Genomic DNA, 23,811 nt, shown 5'->3' on the forward strand with positions numbered 1-23,811 from the left:
TAAAGTCCTTTTTGGATAATTTTCACAAAAAAAAAAAATGTTCGAAAGTTAAAAAATCTATCAATGACATCTCTCTCAACTCTACCGTGGGTGGTGTGGATGGAAATTCATAAAGTGGATGAAGATGATCAGAGAGTGTTGTGTGGTTTGGGGTATCTCCATATTTCGCCCGTTTCTCAATCTCTCTTCTCGATCTCTTGTATATATCTGGCAAAGTCATGAAAAGGTGAAAACGGGGTAATAGCGAAGTGGATAAGGAGGAAAATCTCATTTTCACATATCCTCCTAAGTTTTGCTGTATTAGAAAATTTACACAAGAAACGATCCATTGACAGCTCATTGGGGAAAAAGGATGTAATTTTCAATGGAAAATAATTCGGATATAGAGGGCAAAATTCCCTTTGAGAACCAACTAACCCCTGCGATTATTCCCCCGCCGTATATATTCTCGCCCTTCACCCACTTTTCTCTCATCATGGTTCAACCCTCATCCGGACGGACCAATATAATCAGTCGCAAGTCATGTGATTAACTCTTTTTGGGGTCGGTGGCAGGCCAACTTTTTAATGAACACTTACTTGCCTCTTAATTAATTGGGAAAATTGATTGGAAGGTTTTCGGTGAAAATGGTTGGTTTTTCTAAAGGGGAAGGGGACTTAAAAAGAAATTACACAGCATCGCACGAAGGCTTCTTTCACTGTGAATATTTTTTTTCCATGACCACCCCCCACGAAGGTTGGGGAAAAAGTTGGTGATGCGCCCAGATGGGGGTGTAATATAATTAGAGGTTTTTCACCCAACCTCGATGACGCGATGATAGCCCTAGAAAAATTAAATGAAATGTCCCGGAGAAGTTGCGCGTAGGAAATTGCGATGGAAATTGGATTCTATTTTCTTTAAAAAAAAAAAAAAAGCTCCCAAACACTTCCCCATCCCCATAATCCCTGCGTGAGCTTTTTTTCTGCACGTCTTACCCCTTTTTGGAAGGTTGTTCAACCAGCAAGACTGAGAATATTTTACGACAAGATAGCTTCTTGTCGAATTGAAATTCTCTCTCTTTTCTATTTACTTTAGTTCACAGGATTAATGACTCGAGGATATCATTTGTGAGATTTTTTTTCTCCTTCTCTTACTACCTACTTTCATCAAACGTCAAGGGATTTTTCTCTATTGCACATAGAAGGTAATTTTCTCACGATCCAATGGTCTTCATCTCTTGCATCATGAGTATTGGGAAGGTTTTTTTCCTTTAGCCAAAGCCCAGGTACTCAAGAACCGGAAAGTTTTCATTGAAGGCATTTTGAGACAGACAAGACAACAAAAGAGCACAGAAAAATCCTCAATGGTTCGTCCTGGGAGTCCTCCCAGACGTTTTATACACACGATGGGAATTTAGGTGGTCTCATTTGGTCTTTTCCGCATCAAATGATAAATTTGATATGATACGGAAGTGATATTTAAGATGCAATTGTTTCCTATTTGCAATTGATACACCAACAAGAGGTATTCTTTTGGGTTCAATGAAGCACTATTTGGTATAGTGTAGTGTGTTGATATTGCTAAGAGATGAGAGATAAAAGTGAATTAAAGGAGTTTATGCGTCTTTCCATTGGAAAATCCTTTATTGATAAAATCGATAAAATCAATTGAAATCAGCTTAATTGTTGATCAAAAATAATAAGAAATCATCAAAGAGATTTTCCATCTGGAATTAGTAGGACAGGCAGAAGATTTCTACAAAAAACACAAAGAGTGACGTCACTCTTTTGTTTTTTTTTAAACTTAATAAGAAAAGCTTTGCTGAAGCAAAACTTATTCTTGTAAGATTTCTATAAATAATCTTTTATTCTAAATAATTCGCTTTATTTTTGTGATTAGAAAATGTCACAGCTTATGTCTCGGAAAGTCACGTGACTCATTTTAGCTGTGATTCTTCCATCTGTGTTGCCTATTCTTGCTTTGAGATTAATCCTCATAAAATCCGCACTACACTTCAAAGTCCTCACAAATGCTCTTAAGACGAATAAGGAAAAGAAGAATCCTTGAATGGTATATAGCTCTTCGAGAGAGAGGAAAAGAGAGCTCATAGAGTCTGTGTAGAGTATCAAATATCTCCATATTTTGTTGGCACATGAGGAGCATCCACAGGAGGTTGAATGACCGATTAATGCATCCCATGCGAAGAAGGAAAAAAAAAGTGGAATTAATTGAGAGAGTCTCGGGGTATTTTTTTTGCCCATTTTAAGGATAACATCAAATTAGAGAGTATCCTCCGGTAAACAAGTAAAATAAATTAAGGCCCCGACCCTTCGGACGAACCAAAACAGGAGGCATACATCACCTATTTTCTCTCTTTTACCACTCCACTAATGCACCCTGTGTTTGCCGCCACAGCGAGTTTATTTTAATTAATTCACATCTGAAGCAAAAAATGCATTAAATTTGGGGAGGGTTGATCCCAGAGAAAGGAGAGTGATTGTTGAAAAAAAAGGAAGATTCGCAAGAAAGCTGCAGAGTTTTATTTGTTTTCTCTCACGAAAAGACGGAAGTTGAGGAAATGTTGCAGAATTGACGGGAATCTGCGACAGGGAGTAAATGCAGAGACTTCCAGGTGCTTCGGAGTGTTTTTTTTTTGGGTAGATAAAAACAACAAAAAGAGAGAAAAATCAATGATGAAGTATATATATTCCACATACATATATATTCCCATTGAGTGGCTCTCTAATCAATAGATATGCCAAGTTTCAGAGAGCTCAAAATGTATGTAATTTATGTTTCAATTTCACATCGCATTTCACAGACAGATCCCAAACAATAGGGCTCAAATGCACGAAAATGGACACTTTTGTCTCTGTATGCTCACATTGTGCTCTCATGTGTGTGTGTGTGTGTGTGTGGATATAAAATATATATTATATATTTTCGAGTATTATAAAATGATGGTGAGACGAGAGAGAATGGAGAAAAAAATCCTCCGTCGGTGTACAAACATGAGCCCCGACAGATGTGCACCTATAAAAGCTGAAAATGCAGTCCCGTAACGAATTTTACATGTTAAAATGTGGAAATGTACATTGTGGATCGGGGCGCGTGTGGAAGAAGGATATAAAATACTTTTCGTGGCTCACACATGGCATTTTTCGTGTGCCTCAGTATTAATTCTTTGCAACAATTGCTCCTCCGACGCCTTGATAACGAACAGTTCCTTTTGCTTTTCGCATGAGTCACGCCGCATGAAGATCGCGTTGCAGCAAATTGGCGCGGGAATTGGCAAAGATGTCGTGCCCAAAAGGGCCATAAAGTGCCAATAAAGTTCCAAGCAGCAAAGCCAAGGCTGTGTGAACCACTCTGTGAGTGACTTTGATAAATGACATTCAAGGCAAAAAGGAAACCCTCTCACGACATACACACAGAATCAATCACATCTTTCATGCGCCAGCTGAATTATAAGCCATCGATGAAAGGATCTCAATCGAGAGAAATTTGATCGTGCGAAGACGAGGGGAGATCCTAATCCATAAAATGCAAGATTTATGGATTTTTGAGAATTCAATGTGACTGCTTTATACTTTTAGAAACATTTTATTTCACATTGAAGCTACGAATATTGAAGATTTTCAATGAATTATTAATTTCTTTTAGTCCTGGTTAGTCCTGGACGTCTTGGAATATCATGTGACGTAACTGGGATCATTCCTTTACATTTTATATCTACCTAAAGGCATTCTATTCTTATTGTTTAATTGAAAAATCGAAAAATATAAAAGAATCTCTTGCCATAGGTCCTTAAAAAGATCCTTTCCTGATCGAAACGTTAACCACTTTAGAACAGTGAGAAAAAAAACTATTAGACTGCAGTCGTTACTAATTATACCAAACAAAATCAAAAGCTTTTGATACTTTCTAAACGAACTCCAATAAATATTCAACAACAAAATAGTCCTAAAAGTCTTTTCGAGAACTTCAATATTGTAATTTTCACAAGTTTCAATTGACTGTACCAATTTATTCCAACATAAAATTACTCTTGTTGGCATCTTTGAAGGCTAAAATAGCTTTTGTCACTTTAGTATATAGTTCCTTTGTTCCTTCCGGTGAGAGCTTCCAATTTGTCCGAGTTGGCTCCATGAGAATCGTATATGGCTCGTAATGCGGATGTTTGGAGTCAAAGTGAAAAAGAATAAACTCAATCTGTGAACAGAGTGGAACAGGCACTCTCTTTAATTGTCTAGATTTAAAAATTGCTGCAAAGCAATTGTGGCGCATTAAAAAATGTTGGAAGCGTCCGTCGCGATCGTTAAGTGGCGGGATTCATGATCATTCGAAATTTATATTCCTCTCAGTGTTTCTTCGTTGCCAATTTCGCGGCAAGCCCCTTTGTCTCGCGCCACAGAACTTTTCACATTGGACCTTGAGGAGTCTCTCATTTGTGGAGCAAGAAAGAAAAAAATTCAGCAAATTTCTCAGTAATTTTACAGCAAAAAAATTTGTCAATTTCTGCATTAATATTGTGGGTCAAAGTCGCACCATGTTCTCACATTGGGCCGAAAGATTGAAGGAAGTCATAAAAAATGCTGCTGAAAGAATTTATTTCAATCTGCGGCGGACAGTCCAATCGGTGAAATTGTATTGTGGGAAGCAAATCCATTGGAAAAGTGGAGTACAAAACACAAAATGTGGGTGAGAGAATAATAGAAAGAAGAGATCCTCCAGACTCTGGGCCCATTGTGCTTCGCGCGAAGGGGAATTAATGATGGTGCGTGCCAGAATTTCCCTCGTAATCTTGCACACTCCTCTCGGCCACGGGCTCTAGCGTTCTCTTAGGTGAAAATTTTGTCATAGAGGGGGGAATTTAATTATCAGGTTAAATTTATGACTGCATGAGAAATATTAATAAATACGATATGCAAGAATTTTTAATCAATTCCATCAATCGACACTATTTCGGCGGAAGTATTAAAAATTTATCACATACAAAAGCTTTTCCAGCTTATTGGCAGCTCTTTTGGCAAAACAAAACTTAATGAAATGACCAAACAAAGATTCTATGAAATATGTCCTGTAATATGTCACAGAGTGTTACAGGACATTTTCTATAAAAAAAATTAATTTGAATTTTATTTTATAAAATTAAAATTGAATTTTTCTATGCTTAAAAATCCAACGAAAGCAGATTATCATTGTTTTTTATGGACGCTTTTAAATTTATAATGTGTGATAGGAAAAAAATGCGAGAGCATCAGGAAGTTGGGCATTTCGGATGGCAGCTGCAGGCGCGTGTGAACACAAAAAAGGCTTCTTGTATTTGTTACAGCTAAAAGATGGGAGAGTTTGTTGACACTTCTCATCAAAATTCAGGCTGTACAAGAGCATGAAAAAAAACCACCGAATAACGGACATTCGGGAAATTTGAACAAGGAGATGAGAATTAAATTCCCCCAGAGGGCAGAAAAATCAATCACCATAGCGTCCTAATTAAACACCACATCGGCTTTTTCTTCCTTCACAAGGAGGAATATTAACAAGAAAAAAATCCCCCGTGGAAGATAAACGTCTCAGTAGCGGGAAAATGAAAATGTTTGTGTTTCCCATTAATAAAATTGACAGAATTCACGGTATGAACTTGTAATGCGTTGAGGCAGTGCAGCCGCAGAGACAGAAAAATATGTCCTTAAACGGAAATTGTTTATGTTTCATCCGTTGACGGACAAAAAATACCCAACACGTGTTTTATTTCTTCCAAACAAGAGAGCTTAATTAGAAAAAAAAAATCCGAGGTTTATGTTTAATTTCTTTATAAATATCTTTTATACTCTGCGTATTGCATTTCAGCAGACAATCTCTGTCATGCCCTTTAGTCTTTGCCCTTTTAAAATGTGAGCAACCATTTTGATTTCTTTTGGGTTTGCTTTTTAAAGTTTTTTTTTCTCTGCAGCAATTTCTCCGGTTTAAAGCTTCAAAAAATTCCCACAAAAATGGCAAAACTATAAAAATATTTCTCAAGGGTGGATTTTGTGTGTGACATCCACCCACACACTAAAAATAAACCATAAAAGCGATAAATTGTAAAGTAAAATGGGAATCGATGGGGGTTGTGACACTTTCGATGCTTAAAATCAATTTCAAGATTCTTTTCTTCCGCACCAGGACTCTCCCGTTTCACCCCCCTGCAGCCCCTTTTGGTGAACCAAGAAAAAAAAGGAAAAATAAGACGTCAACGACACACACGCATTTTCCGGGGAGGGAGAGGTGGAAAATTTGTCGTACAAAATAGCAAAAGTTGTGCTACAAATTCACAATTTTCCACATTCCATGAAATTTTTCCTCGGACACACAGCAAGGGTTGCAGGGTGGGGGGTTATTTAAGAAGTGTCTGAATCCCCAAAAGAAAAGGATAGACGGAAATTTTCACGGAAATCCTGGAAAATTTGTCCATTGGGACGCGTTTGGATTATTCCTCAAGGAATGTATTTGGATTAAAAAAAATCAAGCTGAAGATTGGAAAATTTATTCAAGAAAAAAAAATTCTCTGGATGGAGGAATTCATTTTTATTTGTTGAATTTTCCTTAACTCACCCAGACGATTCTTATTTCAAAATTCATCGTAAAAATTTTAAACTAAATTTTCCCAACTCTACGCAAGTTGACGAAGCAAATCGCTCAAGAAGTTTTCACTTGAAAAGTCTTGCGTTGAAAAAGCACAAAGTTGGTGAATTTATTCATCCTCTGCAAAATTTATTCGTCACCAATTGTTTTATAAATTTTTCATTCAGCGCAACTTTCCATAATTTTCCCTCCCCTCCCCCCCCTGCCCCGTACAACGTCCACATTCAAGGTCCACGCGCGCTGTGGAAAATCTTCAGCAGCTGGGTTGATTTTTAAACTTATATACTTGCCGAAATATATGCGATGGATGATGCATAATTTATTAAGCGAATGATTTTCCACGTAGCTTGACGAAATAAAATGTACAAAAAAAAAATAAAATAAGAACGACGTACCGGGAGTCCAGCGGAGTCCTGGTTTGCAGGGGAGTCCATGAGGAAAAGTTTCGTAGAGCGCGCGTTTTGTGCCGAATGAGTCACTTTCGCTACTATCGATTTTTCTTCCCAAGCCAAAGTGTATTGGTATTAGTTGATTTTCGTACACAATTTCCTTGCCATAGCGCCTCTATGTACTACACAGTACTAGGGGGTAAATAGGAGACCTGCACATAAGACACTCTCTCCTCTATGCCATATAATTCACTCAACTTTTTAACTACACACTCTATGGTGCTTTCGTATAGATAAAATACTCAAGATTCCGCACCACGGGGTTGGTAAAATGTGCTTGCGGACTGTTTTTACATTTTTTTCGATGAATTTATTAGAATTTATATTGAAATTTTCCGTTAAGTTCATTCAAATATCACAATGTTTAGTTTCTCTTAAGTTTCTAGGCAAGCTAGCGAACTACCACAACGTTAAACTCTTCGGTAATCAAGGAAATATGATTTAGAAGCAAATTCAATATGGCTGCCAAAATGGCGTCTTTTTAGCGCCCTTTATAACCTCAAAATTAAAAAACAAACATTTTGTATCTCTCAAACGCAAATTAATCATATTTTTTGCAGAGAAAGGTCAATGAAAAAAAATCTGTAAAGACTTTTCCTCCTAAAATATCTCTATAAACATTTTCATTGAATAACATCGAAGGGTTGTGTCATGTGGAAAAGAAAAAGGGTATTGAGCAATGAGGGAAAAGGTGGGAAATTTCAGTAAACAACTTTCCCTTCTTTCGGGGGTGTATCTCCATGCAAATCATCCCCCAATTTAAAACAATTCCGTTGACCTACTCCCTTCAAATGTGGGTTGCACCCCACTGATTCCACAAACCCATCGACCACTTTCTCTTTCACCCCAAGACCCTATATGGGCATCCTTATGCCCCCCTCTTCCCCACACATAATTGCATTTTCGTACGCACTTTTCCACCCCTTGGAGAGTTCCACATACAATTTATTCGCCGACGTGGCACTTTGTGTGGACAAATGAATTGCTGATGGGGGCGCATTTTCCAGGAGGGAAAGCCCATTGGGTACAGATTTTGGGGAATTATCGATTATGAGAATCATCAATGTGTGATTTAATTCTATATCATTTTGGGGAAGAAAAAGAAATTACAATCCAAATACCATGGACCGCATTATCTCACCCACCCTCCACCCCCCTACTCCCAGCTATATATAGTGAATTTCATCGCATGAAAATGCTGCTTGGAAATGAAATTTTAGCTATATAGAGAAACTGTCATTGAATACAAAATCAATACTTTCCACCATTGCTACGAGCTTACGCCACTCCGTATTATGCTCCTTTTTCCAACACTGCATTTTCTATGTAGCGACGCACATAGCATTTATGTGCTCGCCACCCCATTTTATGCTTCACTGTTGAAAATATCCGCCATTGCGCGTAGCATCGCATTACAACCACATGTACGCACTTGTATGTACTCGCACCAGGGATGGCGAGTGAGGATACATATATATTGCCATCCTGACCACTTTAATTTCTAAATGCAGAGAAAATGTTATATATACATGTAGTATTTGAGGGGTCAGGAAAGATTCGCAGTTGGTGTACAGGATTTTGTGAGAAATCCTAACTAGTGGGAGGAGTAGTAAAAGCATTTCTAATTTTGTGGTATAGTCGGTGTCAAAATGAATTATTTTAATGCTTAAAATGGAAGAAAAAGGGATGGGGGGTTATTTAGTTTGGAAAATTTATTCTTTGTGAGGGTTATAGCATTATATACAATTTTTCAATAGAAAACCAAATCCGGAGATAAAATTTAAAGACAGATAGATTAATTTATTAAAATTATAATGGCTATATGGATCCGGAAGGAATTCAACAGCCGTAAAAATTTAAAATCGAGAAGAAGAAGAGAAAATTATAAAAATTTGCCTGAAAATGGAAAAAATAACGTCATTTTTGTATTTTTTGTTACTTTAATTTATACATTGAAGATGCATTGAAAGTTACAATAAAAAACACAAAAATGACGTCATTCTTTGTAGTTTTGATCAAAGCTTCATTGGCCTTTCTTAGCTGATCCTAACGAAAAATTAGAAGTTTCGTGGACGATTTATTATTCAGTTTTTTTTAGTCAAATGAGCAATGAGATGCTTTTCAATGTAAAAACGAATAAACTCCTTTTTAATCCTAAAGCCAAATGAAATTTTTCTCTAAAGCGCCGCATTCATTAATTTTCGTCTTTTCAAAAATAAATTCAGCCTTATTCAGCGACCAAGAAACCCATGGAAATCTTGAAATTTCAGTGCAAAATTCAAAGATTTCAAGGGATTCTTGGTCACTGAATAAGGCACATTGTCAAGTAAATAATCACATCTGGAAACATCCTCCCCTACATTTTAAATCAATAATAAATGAATATTTAAAATATTAATATTCTGTGCAGTTTTCTCTCCTCATACTGCCTTCGATATTGTCCTTTTAATCTTTCCTGACCATACATTTCGTCCTTTCATTCAATCTTTTGAGCACCAGCTCAGTGGAAAATCTCCCATGTAGAAAGGAGAAAACCTCTCAAACGCATGGCGAGGACTTTTTGAAAATTTCCAACATATAGCCCCCCTCTCTCTTTGCATCGTTTGTGCATTTGGTCAATAAATTAGAGTCCCTCTGCAATGCACATTGGCGAGGGTTGATTTTGCAAAGTGAAAGAGCTTTTATTGTGTACAGTATAGTCCACGTAGAATGCATGAGTTTTTGATTAAATTCCCCGTGTGTGTGGTGCTTTTGAAGAGGTTGTCCGCAATACTAAATGGAATTAACAACAAACTGACAATCGGTGTGTGTACAATTTATCCCTCGACATATTCTAGGATATTCCTCTCTCTCCTCTAGGATGTACCTCAATGAGAGAGCTCCTTTGGATGTTATTCCGTTTTTAATTAAATTTTTATTCAGTGCACTCAAATAAATATATATATAGAGCAAAAAGGGGTCTACAATGGGTAGAAAAGGGGGATGCGAGAGAGGACAACATTTTCCAACTCTTGTGCTATTATATACAACAAAATGTATCCCATACGCATATCCAATTACGCGTACAGTGATTCGATTAAAATTTAATTAAATTTTCAAGCTTCACTCGCATTATTCTCGAGTGATTGCTGGGTTGTGAGACAGTGGAACACAAGGGGCGAAACACGGGGGGTTGATGGTGGCACACACAAGAAGTCTCACCGGAATGGCAACATAAAGTTTTCCTCCCATGCAGCACACTTCTCTCCACCCGTACGCACCTAACAAAATTAATAATAGTAATAGAGTGAGTCAATTGGAGGTAATTTCCAAGAGAGAAACAGGAAGTGGATATTCCAAAGAATGTAGAAAGGAATTGCGTAAATATAATTTTAATCGATGCCAAAGGATCTTAATGTCCTTCTAGCACGACTTAACGTATGCGATTCGACCATTTTTTCCACCTTCTCGCCCCCCTCACATCCTCCCACTTTCCTCCTGATAGGGAAGGCTTTCACAGGAAAAGAGAAATATATATAAAAGTAAATACACAGGGAGGAAATAAAAATAAAATGTCCTCAATGCATAAATTTTTTTCTCTTTGTTTTCCTTTAGTAGTTTCCCGGGCTGTGGATTTTTTTCGGGGAATGTTTTCCGTAGAAAAAAAAAGAAACAATCTCCCATCTTTCCCAAAAATGTTTTCTACTATCTTTTACAGAATGTTTGGGAAAAATGCGTAAATAGTTATTAAATCGATTGTATTTCATGAAATATACATACAGTGATGGGGTGGGGGTTTGAGGAGGGGGGGGAGGGTGGAAAAGCTTTCACAAAGAGAGCTCACATTAAACAACCCCCGCGTGTGCTCATGTCGCCACAGGGGTGAACAAATACACCGCTCGTGGGCAGTGAATTGCTTCTCAATTATTTATCCACTGTAAAATATTTTCTCTGATAAATTGCTTTGCTTGCGCACAAATCTGAAGGATTTCTACATTGTAGTACACAAACTACAAGCAAACCTAGTTGACCGAAGGGTAGTTGTGGGTGTGTGTGAGGGTTGTCAAAGAAAGGATAAACGGAAAGGCTATTAATTAGCAATTTTGCATTTTAAATGAATAGTTGTTTGAGTTTCTTTTATCCCATTTGATTAAAAATTAATCAATGTTTGATCGAATGTTGAGCTGGAGCAAATTAAAAATTTAATCGACAATTTCATGATTTTTAAATTTACCAAAAAATCTGTTATTTTTTACAAACTTTCCACAAAATACTTTTGACAAAATTATTATATTTATTAAAATATCGAACCGCTTTAATGCTTCACCAGTGCGATTGCAATTTAATACCCTCCTGCGTACAACATTAATCCCCAACCCGATTTGTGGATATGTTTTCCCCGAGTTGGCACCCCCGCACCCCTATGGTGCTGCGAGAAAAGTTAATTTAATGTGAGAAAGACGGCATTTGCTTCGATGGTTTTGCTGGAAAATATGTATATGTGTATGCTATGTATGCTAGTTCCATTGGCCAATGTGCATGAAGTTTATTGCAATGGGGTGTGGGGTGGTGGCGGTGTGTGTGCGAAGGGAAATGTGAAATAATGGTCCGATTAGATGGAAAATTATGTGAGTTCGAAGATTAATTACGGTTGAACATCTGGCTGAATTGCTCATAGTGACTGGCCACTTTGGGATTTGGGACACGTGTTGTAATATTTCACCCATTTATTTTACACACCTTCTCCCTGGAAGAAGAAAAAAAAACTTCCCACCCCTTCAACCCCCATTGAAGGGGCTCCCTTTTCTGTGTGCACATCCAGTGCAGAAGAGTGATTTTCCAAACGGCAAAGCCGTACAAGTGGGTCCACCAGCTTGATGGGCGGTTGAGTGGAAAAGCCCAAACAATTGTTTACGCCATGCAATCACGGTGCCGGTTTATGAGTCCTCTTCCCCCGCACTCCGGCCAAATATGTCGCAACCCCCTTTGAAACATCTTAGGGATGTGGATTTTATTGAGAAGTCTGGGAGATATACATAAAATGAAGAGAAGGCGCGCCCAGACATCCGAACCTGACCCAACGTGCATGTTTTGCCACCCAAAAAATTTTATACGACTCCGTGCAGCCCCCTTTTGGCGTGTGAGGGCGGCGTGTCGCACGTCAGAGATCCGTCTTCATCCTTTTTTTTCCTCCTCTTCTTGCCTTCTCTTCGAGACCATAAAATTTATGTATATATACGCTCTCCCTCCGGGGTGGTTTTCGTCTCTCGAGCCATGGGGTGGCCCGACCCATACTTCCCCCCTTGTGCCGTTTTGTCTGTGTCTTCCGGAGGGTGGTTGTGGAAAGTAGTACCCTCCATTCCCCCATAGCACCACACTAACCCTTATCAACGCCATTTACACCAGCAAATAACGTCGTCACTGTCGTCTTCATGAGCCACCCCATCCTCCCCCACCGTAGCAATTTTTGGGGTATAGCTCTCCTCCACATAAGAATGCCGACATCATCATTCGACAAATGAGACGCTGTGCTGCTAAATGGGGTTGAGACACTCAAAAGACAGTGGATTTACTTGTGAAGGCATTCACTACCATTGTGAGATGTTTCTCAAGGAAATGAATTTTCCTTTTTTTTTTCAAAAGTATTTGGTGGGGATTTTACAAAGAAAATTTTCCTCGGAGTTTATTGAGGCAAGATCTCCTTGATTATTGAAGTTTTAATTAATTATTATTGAAATAGTTTTTTTTTAAATTGATTTTTCTTACAATTTTTTGTTTATATACGGGTGGATTCTGAAGTTAATATTTCAAGACCTTGAAAAGTTGATAGAATTTCAAGAACGAACAATTAAATTCACTCAAAAATCAAGAATATTATCTCAGAAAAAAGAAAAGTTAGTTCTAAAATAAAATACGTTAACGATTGCAGTGGAGGCGCCTGGTTTTTTTATATACCAACCTCCTCCATTCATTTCTCGCAGTAATTTACCCAAAAAATGCAACGAAAAAATACATTAAAACTAATACCAAAAGCAAATTAAGAAACTAAAAAAGGATTCTTTACGTACCCACTCGTATAATTTATAACAATTACACATTAAGCTGAAAAACTTGTAAAACATTCAGCTATTTTTTTTCTTCAACAGAACGCCCTTATTGTTTGCCATGTGGCTGATTATATTCCACACACTTCCTGCTGGAGGAATCTCCTCCTGAATGTTTTAATAATGCGTAAGCATTTGACTTGTAAGCAGCTCATCATTTGTGTAGAAGGAAGCTCCCCATTTGTCGTGTCATTTGTCTCGAAGGGGTGCACCATTGTTGCGTGCTTTCCCTCAGGGGGTGCCCATGGTGAAGGGTGGAAAAAGATACATGAACCGCCTCTTCAATCCAACACTGTGAGCATAAAGTCTTTGGTATTGTTCTCCAAATGGATTGTCAGGGGGGAGGATGTGAAGGCGTTAATGTGCAAACACACTGGGGGTTGACGCGAGAAAGCTTCAGGTTTAGGGTCTTAAGTGGTGTCACGTTGAGGTAGGCACCTGAACCCCATCTGGGAGCTTTCAGGGTCGAAGGGAGAAGCCCCCAATTTATATTTTGGACGAGTAAATCGTGATTCGAAGGGGGAAAATGCACTGATTTCCCTGATTTCCCATGATTAGCCCTTCTTGGTGGGATGATCCGCTAGCAGATAGAAATAGGGGATGTGGTGTGGAATAAAAGGTGGTGACAGAAACACAGCGTGATTGAGATTTCAGTAGGGTAGTAAATTGAGTAAAATATGCTTTTTCTTTGAGGCAGGACTTCACCCCTTGGCATGATTCGCCCTTCCGTCTCGTGAGATTGCCCCCAGTTTTTGTAAATGCCCCTTCTCTTAGCTTCCTGTCCCGCGCTACTCAACCACAAGTCACCCAATGCCAATTGAATTGTTGATCCATTAAAGTGCCTACATCAGGTGCCAAAATGCTTCTTTTGGGGGAAGTCTCACATACCAGAAGGGATGGATTGGAAATGCATTCAAATTTCCAGCAAGAGTCGTCTTTTTTCTTGCTTCGGAAAAGGGTGCACGATTATTGCTTAATTGGTGGCACAAAATCTCGATTTGTTTTCTTGCATCACCCCTCAAATCACCTGACAATTTGTTTATCAATCACACACCTGTTAACACCCCTCCCTATACGCACTTTTTTTCCACCCGTGCTTTGCGTGGAGCTTTTGGCACGCAAAATCCCATCTGCCACGCAAAGAGTCCATTGATCGGAGGCTCCGAAAAAAAATTTGCATAACGTGGTGAGAAGATGAGGCCAAAACAAATCCCCAAAAGTGCACGACGCGGGGAGAATGGTGATGGCTATTTCTGGGTATTGCGGACCACTTTGCATGGCATAAAATACACCGTCTGCACGGTGTCTAGGTCACCTCGTGGTGCTCCCAAAATACCCGCATGTGGAGAGAAGATGGAGGATGTGTAATGAGGTATTTATGGCACTTTTATGTTTTCTTCTTTTGCATTTAATGAACTTTGTGCGAGTGGGGAAAGTCTCATGACCACAAGTTTGTGATTGAAGCTCATTCATCTTCATTTTGGCTATATATTAGCAGAATGTTGGAACACCATAAGCAAGCTTAATTATTTATCTTGAATGATTTTTTTTTACTTTCCCTTTGATTGAATTTCTTAACAAAATATTACACATATTTCAATGGTTAGATTCTGATGTGAAACGCAACATTTCCTATAAGACTTTCTTATAAATGTTCCCAAAAACAATATAGAAAAAAAAACTTGGAGAAATCATAAAGAAAGTTATGAGTTTCATATGAGAATCTAACCACAAGACTTTGCTGAAACTTATCAAGAAGTTAAGAAAATAGTTTTGAGAAAATTAAGATGAACTTAAACCACATTGTATGTGAGGGAATTTTCCTCAATTTTCCTCCTGAAGAAAGCTATGTACAGGAAGTTAATTTTCTATGTGGTAAAACAACCCCCACATTTTAGGGGACGACGATAAATTCTCAAGTTCATCATCACGATTTCCCTAATGGAGTCCCATTTTATTGTCTCGTTGACATCCCCTTGTGTTTTGGGGAGGGTGTTGGTAAAATGTTGGTGAGGAGGGTATAAATCCAAACGTGGGTTATCCCCCTGCATATTGCCCCCCTTCGTATTGTGGGAGGAAGTTGTAAAAACATCCGTAAAGGAAAAAGATGGAGAAAGCAGAGCCGATGATGGAGCTCTGGGGTTAACCTTCAGACCCATCAAATATGTATAAGAGAATCCCCATCGCGCGTGTTGCTGGGGCAGGGTGGATATGGGTGGGTTTTTGGATTCCTCTGTGGCATATTGATAACAACAGACACAACAAACAAACGGATGAGAGCTGGAAATATCTCCGGAGGGAGGGTTTTTCTCTCAATTGTGGCGTGCTGTCTGCTTGAGTATTTTTCATGCGTGCTGGGGGGACCCCAAATGGGGCGGGTGTGGTGCCTCCCATGTGGCGCCCTGATGTGGATTTATGAGCCGCCGAGTCACCCCAACCGTGGATGAGTAAGCTTTTATTTGACGCTCTCTCTCGGGGGGTGAGCTTTGTTGCGCCATCCGTCTCAATATCAGCTGTTTATGATGATACCGTCTTATCCGCCCCACAGCCCTAGATGCGTGCGAGGAGATTTCGGATGCGTGTGTTGTTGTTGGCCAAAACAGAACTAACCTTTGGTAACAGAAACCACAAGATATTTCCACGCACAAGGCCCCCTTTCTCGCGTGGCTCTGCCTTCTACATTTCGTGGTCAGCACGCACCTGCAGCACAAGCCATTTCATCATGTTGATGATGATGATGATCTCATCCCGCACGGAAATTCACCTAAAAGGCTTCACCTTTCGTTGCCTTTAATATGTTCTTCTTTATGATAAAAAACTTTATGAGATGTTGTTTTTTATGGATTTTGGGATTATTTTACTTAAAAAACATTTTTTTTGTAAAAGGATTTTTAAATTCTATAGAAAATTAAAAAGAATATTTTACTCCGCATTCAATTACTTCTTCATCCTTCATTTACACTTAATTAGCTTTCTTGAGAAATTCAGAAATTTTCCTTAATTGACAAGAAAAATAAACTTTTCATAAAACGAATAAACGGTCAAAGTTCAAGATAGCCAAAAGATTTTTCTCAACAATTTCCCTCAATGGTCTCCCCAGAAAGGAAAGCAGCAAACTGTTGGTCGGTGTATCTTTGTGAGTAAACGGAATCTCTTCAGTTTGGGGCTTCATATTGTTTTGTGTGTGGGGGGATTGAAAGTGCTATGTATATACACGTAGAAATCCCGCCGGGATGTCTGCGCTGGGTGGCTGTTGTGGGAATTTGCGGGCGGTGGCAAATGACGAATCATCCTCCACTCTCAATGGCAGCCCCGACCCAAGAGGGAGCGCTAAAATGGTTCTCCTCTGGGGGGTTGCTTGTGTTTTCGGGGGAGGTCGCAATATCAGACAAAACATGGGATTTAATGAATTTATTAAGACGCACCAGACGTGGATTTCCGGGGTCGTCTAGACGCCTCATTCATTCATGATGGCGCGTTACTCAAAATGTGCCTCACGGCCTAATAATGCCAAAGGGGGGATGGAGGGTATGTGTGCGGGTGAAAAGTGTATGATGAAAATTTTCTCTGTCTCACCCTAAAAAGCTCCCCACAGTGTGTTGCACGGTATGGCCCATTTGCCTGCTGCCCCCCCGCAAACACACACTGAACTTAACCTACATACCCAATTTTCCACTTTTCCCCGCACTCTTTTCAGCTTGAAAATTTTGTGTCTGTTTACCCACCCCGCCAGTGGCTTCTGTTTCCCATTTTGATGGTTTTCATGTGACTTGACACACAATTTTCTCCGAACCGCCATTTACGCGGCTGGAGTGAATTTTCTATAAATAACCCACCCCTGTCTCATAGAAAATTCTCCTCTTCTTCGGCACATCTTCACCATCACAGCGCTTGTTGGTGGTATCCCCCCCCCTCGAAAAAAAGGTGTAGGTACGTAAAGTAAATTCATGGAAATTGGTAAATTACAATTTCATGTTCAGCATGGAGGTGCGTGCTAAAACATGGGGTGAAAGCTCTCTCTCTGCGCGCCAACCCCTTAGCTGTCGCCACGTGGAGTCTCCCACGCAATGAGATTTAACACCGAATTTGAGAACTTTTTTGTCGATGAGCTTGCGAGATTAATAAGAAATTTTATGTGTCATGATAAAATATAATGAGTTTGTCATTTGAATTTTCAACAAAGATACGTACATTTGTTATGTTGCTTATGCTGAATTTGTTGATGAGGGAGAACATTATTTCTTGTTAACCCATTATTGTAGCTAATCCATTAATAAAAGATCATTATTGAAAAGTAAATCGGTGGAATAAACGATCAGACGTTAAAAAAGAAATGTCAAATGTTTTAAAAAAGTAACGTCAAGTGTTTAAAAAGTGTCAAACGTTTAGGAAGAAAGGTCAAGTGTTTTAAAAGGAAAGTGAGACATTTGAAAAGAAATGTCAAGCGTTTGAAAGAAACAAGAAACTTTTGAGATAAAATGTCAAACGTTTAAATATAAGTGTCAAAAAATTGAAAGGAAATGTCAAAGCTTAAACAAAAAAATGACTAACGTTTGAAAAGAATAATCAAATGTCCCCGCAGAAATCTCAACCGTTTGAAAAGAAACATTAAACGTGTTAAAAGAAATGTCAATAATTTGAAAAAAAAAGAAAACGTCAAAAGTTTGAAAAGAAACGTCATTTCAATGTAAAAGCCGTTTGGTGATCCTAATCTTAAAATCTTTCCTTCTAAGTTCAATTTTTTGAATCGATTCTTAACGTTCTTTTAATTTAAAAAAAAATCAAAACATCCCTTTGAATATATTTCTTTCTATCGCTCCTGCTGAATATTGGAAAATTCTCCTATTTTAACCCTTCCCGGTAATTATCCCAGACACAAATGGGTTAATGTGCCCAGAAGCTTTCTTCCAAAAAGCAATAAGAATCATCACTGAAATGAGCCACATGTTCCCACATTAAGTTATATACATATGTAATGGCAAAAAGTTGGAGAGGAAGCGAGAGATTTAGGATGAGAGAATGTGCAGCATTTGCGATAAATCCCGAATGTTGTTTTATTGTGAATTTAATGAGTGAATTTTGTGTGTTTGAAGTTAAAAATCCACACACACAAGATAAGGATGGCTGTTAAAAGTTGCTGCTTTCTCAGAAATTTTGTGTAGAGACCCCCATCATCCCTAAAACGAAAATTCATCTCTTGCGTGTCAATGACACTTTGTTAGACCAAATAAGGTATATGTATTTTCCTCCTCTGCGACAGGGATGTCGGTTTTCATCCCATAAATGTTTGTGCGGGACCATGACGAGACATACAGATGAGATTCGTCTGAAAATAATCTAAACATCCGCTGTCTCCGCGTACCCCCTGCAACTCATGGCCAGGTGCTCTGGTGGAATGAGGGAGAAATCGCATTTATTCCCGTCGATTCGAAATTTAATTCACCGATTGGGATTTTCTTTTTTACCATTCATTTTCAATTGTGAATCTCTGACACCCCCCTTTTGGGCAGAAAAAAAATTCACCCGCCAAAATTCAGTGTCGCGCTAAAAATCCATCGTATCCACGAATGTTTGTTATTTCTGTTGCTTCTGGCTTTTCTCATTTTCCTTTTCGTGCCTCACATCACCCGAAAATTTGTCACATCTGTCTGTGGATTTCCATGCATTTGGAGTTTTGTTGGGTGTCGTTGGTTGGAGAAAAAAAATCCCACCATGTGTGGAGAGTGTGACAAAAATAGATGGAAATCCCTGAAATTATATTGAAAATGTTTGCCCAAAGACCCAGTAAACAAATTTTGTCAATCATTGATCAATTATTGAGATCAATATTGAGTCAATATAGGTCCGCATAGATGATCAATAGTTGATCAATCGGATTGATTATCAATAATTGATCAATAGTTGACCAATCAGATTGATAAACAATTATCGCTCAATTCTAAATCAATCTGATTGATTATCAATAATTGATCAATAGTTGATCAATCAGATTGATAAACAATTATCGCTCAATTCTCAATCAATCATAACGATAATTAATTATTACATTGTTTTCCTAATAAAACAAAAAATATTTATTTCAATAACGTTTTTATTTTATTATTTCACATAACCTTTCCAGTATTTCAGTTTTTTTTCAGTTTTTTTTATTCTTTCTTTTTTTTTTTTTTTTTTTTTTTTTTTAATTTACATTGACATTCCTCATTTTTAAGTTGCGATTTTTTTGTTTCGCTGCATTAAGGGCAATTTGAATCCCATTTCGCAACTTCTCCTCAACGAATATTCCGTGTTTTACGGTTAACGCACCTGAAAAATTAGTGGGGGGATTAGTGGGGAAATATGTATTACTAAAAATTGTTAGCTTAAGCCAAAAAAATGTACAAATTAGTGATTCTAAATCTAATATTATATTTTGTTTAATGTGAAAATTTGTGTTGCTTAAAAATTTGTTGCGTAATCCCCCCTTTTGGAAACTAATCCCTAATACATGACACGGAGTGATACAGATCATCCTCGGGATCGCAGTCAAAATGGGAATGTACATGCAGAATTGGTGGATCGCGACCACCGCCACCAGGTTGTGGACTCCCAGCTGGGACAATGAGGAAGGAAAGAGTACCCGTCATTGCACACAGTAGGGCACACACGTCATTTACACTCTTCCCCCGGATCTCAATCCCATTCATGTCGAGAATCTCATCACCTTCGTGCAGGAGTCCCGATTTCTCTGCTGCAGCTCCACGAACAATTTGTCCAATGACCATGGCTTTACCCTCATTGCGTATTATAGCCCCTAGGGGTTCCGATGACTTCTCAATGCGAATAATTCGTATGAGATCCTACGTACCGTCGTGCAGGGTATTCACGGGTGTTACAATGGGTTCACGCTGCTTAATGACCAGATTGTTGCTTACGGCATTGTCCGTATGTGGCACAACAGGTGGCATTCACAGGCTTCATGGGCAACGGTGTTGACACGGGCGTCGCCAGGAGTGACGACGAACAACTCCGATGTGTGCCTGGAATAGTACGATGACAGTATACCGCAGAATTCAATGGCAGCTGGTGAATTTGACTGTGCCAGCGATTCCATGCAATCCTTAGCCACGGTCTGAACATTGCTTGTAATGGGATTTTTAACACGCGTTCGTCGACACTGCAGGACGGATGTACGTGAGACAAGAGCACGAGCCACACCCAGATCCAGTAGAAGACTCTGCGCCGGCATCACACAACCCGCCAATGATGCCAATCCATATTTATTCAGGTGATTCTGCAAACGTTGCAGTGCACTCACCAGTTCACCATAGCCAATTCCAATTCTTCATCCTTCAGATAGGCTTTATTCTCCACCCCAATCGGATTGATGACCACTGAGCTATCCAGTAGTGATTGTAACTTGCGTGAACCACGTAAACTTGCTCTGAGGAATTCATTCTATTGCGCTACTCTTTCTTCCTATTCTCGTCGTCGTCTGAGCTGCTCCTGGAATTTCTTAATGCTATCCAATTATTCGGGGGTTGGTTCGACAATTTGTGCGATTTGACCCGGTGTTTGTTGCTGAAGTGTTATTTTATGATCGGGCACCTGTGGAGCTGATGTACGATTCACCAAACGACCATCCTGGTCGTTTGATCATTCACGTGGTCATTCCTCGTGATCATTCACGAGGTGGTGGAATTGGCTTTACTGATCCATTTAGCTGAATCGGTACACAGATAAAATGAATTCGTAAAAAGTTCGTCAAATTTCTTGTGAGGTTCGTGAATTTCCCATGCATTTATATGGGGAAGTTCACCTCCAGGTTCGTAAAATTGGGTTTCAACTCCTTTTGGAGGTAAAAGTTTGTAAGAATCCACCTCCAAAGTTCGTATTTCCCATTTTACCTCCAAAGTGTGTCATTTTCACCTCCAAGTTTGTAGAAGGTTTGTAGGCTTTTTTGAAGCCGCCATGAACAACTAGCGCTCTGTGGCTGTTTAGGTAATTATTTTTTGTCTTCTTGCTGTCAGTTTGTGACATTTTGTTTAGTTTGTTTACAGTTTGGTCATCATAGAGCCGTAAAAGAAAATCATGGAAAAGACAAAAGAAAGCGGTGCAAATAAGCTAAAAGAACGTATGGAGGCCCAAAGAAGCTCCATGATGCAATAAACCAGGCTCGTGTGCAGAATCAGCAGGAAGTAATTGTGGGGAACGATATGAAGAAACTTCCTGCAAATTGGGAGGCAAAACCGGCAAAACAGAGTGGCTGATTGCGGAGGAAGCAGCAAAAGATCGTGCAGCAGCTGAGGGCAAATACTACGAACGCGTTAAGATGTTGGGAATATCCGTGGGGGGAGACTGAGATTGCCCTAAAGAAGAAGCGCAAAGGTTATGGGAGTTTTTCCAGCTATGAAGCACAGACAGAAAGACAGTACGAGAGATCCATTAACATCATTCTACCGTGCATCAAGGAGAATTATGAGGTAAAGAAGAAGAATGGTGAAGAGGAGGACACCGATCTACTGAGACATCTCCGTCCAAAGAATTCAGCTGGGGCAATTGATAATATGGTGGAGCACCTCCAGAAGCAGCTTGATAAGAAGAAGCACTTCTCCCGGAGGAGGACCCACAACGATAATGCTGACATTGACTTTCAATGAGAAGAATACACGCTTCAACAGGAAGCTGGAGAGATTCTACGGAGAACACACACTGGAAATTAAGAAGAATGTCGAGAGGGGAACAGCTGTCTAAAAAAATGTTTTAAAAATGAAAAAATAAAGAAATTTAATTTTATTATCAAATGGAATGTAGATCATTTTCACTTCTCCCCTTGATTGATCACAGAATTATTATCAGATTTCTCAATGCGCACCTCGTGCAGGATTTCAGGTTGTGGCAGGACTTCCTAGAGGCTGTTCCAGATGAACACGGCCACATTTTCCGTCGTACTGCGGATCTCCTTGAAGGCATCAATGTCACTGTCGAGATTCTTGTGATTCAGCTTCTGCATAATCCCCATGTCCATGTACTGCTACAGTAATGTGCTTCAAAATCTACCAATTGAATGCAGTTTTTGAATCCCCTGTGTTAAATTCGAGTCTCTGGAGAACGAAATCTCTCTCTTGAATGTCCTGAAACGGGGGAAGATGAAGAATTTTCATGGAAATTGTAATAAATGCGTTAAAGATTAGCGCCGAACATGATACCTGATTGTGAGTGAATTTCCGGTGAATTTTTTGCACTAAATTCAGAACATTCTGCGTACGGACGTTCTCATTGGGATGAGCAAGCTAACGCAGGGAATTCGACATATTCATGGTCACTCCTCATCGGTAATGATGGAGTGACCTAAGGGGAAGTGACCACTATTCTGGCGAAAAAACCACAATTTTGTACCAGCATCCCCTAATTGTCCAGGACTTAATAATCCTGGTACAATCCGGGGATGAGATTACCAATCCGGATGTCACTCCATCATTACCAAAGAGGAGTGACCACAAATCCGGCAAACAAACAAAATTTTTGCACAAGCATCCCAGGATTGTTCAGGACTTGAATTATCACTTGATTACAAGGGATGAGATTCGCAATCAAACTTTTAACAAACCGAATTTTTCAATTTGTTTAGTACAAACGAGATAGGGTCATATGATATCTGTAGGATAAAAAGAGAAAAAAACTGCCCGAAGCCTCTCAGAACGAATTACAAACCTTCTACAAACTTGGAGGTGAAAATTACACACTTTGGAGGTAAAATGAGAATTACGAACTTTGGAGGTGGATTCTTACAAACTTTTACCTCCAAAAGGAGTTGAAACCCAATTTTACGAACCTGGAGGTGAACTTCCCCATATAAATGCATGGGAAATTCACGAACCTCACAAGAAATTTGACGAACTTTTTACGAATTCATTTTATCTGTGTAGACGAGGTGGTGGGTATCGCGGTGGTGTCTTATTGCGTGCAATAAATGAATCCGGAACATCTACGGTAATCTCACTATGCGGACCATTATCCTGATTTACAGATAGCATCGTTAATATTTCAAAGTCACTCGCTTGAAGGTGGTGATGATCTTTCACGGAATCTTCACCGCCCACGACAACAATACTGGAACCGGATCGAAGTCTTTGCCGACTATCGAGACGAAGACTCTGATCTCCAAAAAGAACTTCGGTACCACCAACGAATGGTAATTCACTCTTTGATATGCTATTGGCCCCGAGGAACTCACTTGATGGCTCAGAATCTCCTTTAGAAAGTGTCGCTTACTCAAGTCTTGGTCTGCGACCGTTTGCTAGAATCTGGCTAGAACTATTTCCATAAACTAATAAAGGTTGTGTTTCCAGCACTACAATTACTGCTTTTATTGTTATTAAGTGTTATATTAGGATTATTATTTATGAATTGTTGATTGTTCGTTGAAGATGTCGTCACTTGTTACTGCTGCACATTACTTATCAATGCGTAGTAGCAAGTGGACAGTGGAACGGATTAATCGGTATAAATTCATGTGTGCTAGTTCACGTAGAATTCGCCATTTTAATGTAATATGGAGAGATTTTCAATAGGCCCTGTATACCTACATATATAGTGTATGCTGTGCATATCCTGATCAATGAATTTTAAAGGGAGATAAAAGGGTGAAAGGTTACAGTTGAATGTTAATTAGAAGTGGTGAATTGGCGAAG

General features: G+C 39.1%; 3 protein-coding genes across 5 annotated transcripts in view; all 3 read left to right on the plus strand.

Moving 5' to 3' along the window:
- The window catches only part of LOC129791558 (trifunctional purine biosynthetic protein adenosine-3), a 1,078,967-nt gene that overhangs the window by 662,808 nt on the left and 392,348 nt on the right, over positions 1-23,811 (plus strand). The window lies entirely within an intron of this gene.
- Positions 1-23,811, plus strand: part of LOC129791559 (potassium/sodium hyperpolarization-activated cyclic nucleotide-gated channel 3) — a 1,048,222-nt gene that overhangs the window by 521,704 nt on the left and 502,707 nt on the right. The gene's annotated exons all lie outside the window — the stretch shown is intronic.
- Positions 1-23,811, plus strand: part of LOC129791555 (methylcytosine dioxygenase TET) — a 90,522-nt gene that overhangs the window by 18,107 nt on the left and 48,604 nt on the right. The window lies entirely within an intron of this gene.

This window comes from Lutzomyia longipalpis, chromosome 3 (genome assembly GCF_024334085.1).
Source record: "Lutzomyia longipalpis isolate SR_M1_2022 chromosome 3, ASM2433408v1".
In the NCBI taxonomy this organism is placed as follows: Eukaryota; Metazoa; Arthropoda; class Insecta; order Diptera; family Psychodidae; genus Lutzomyia; species Lutzomyia longipalpis.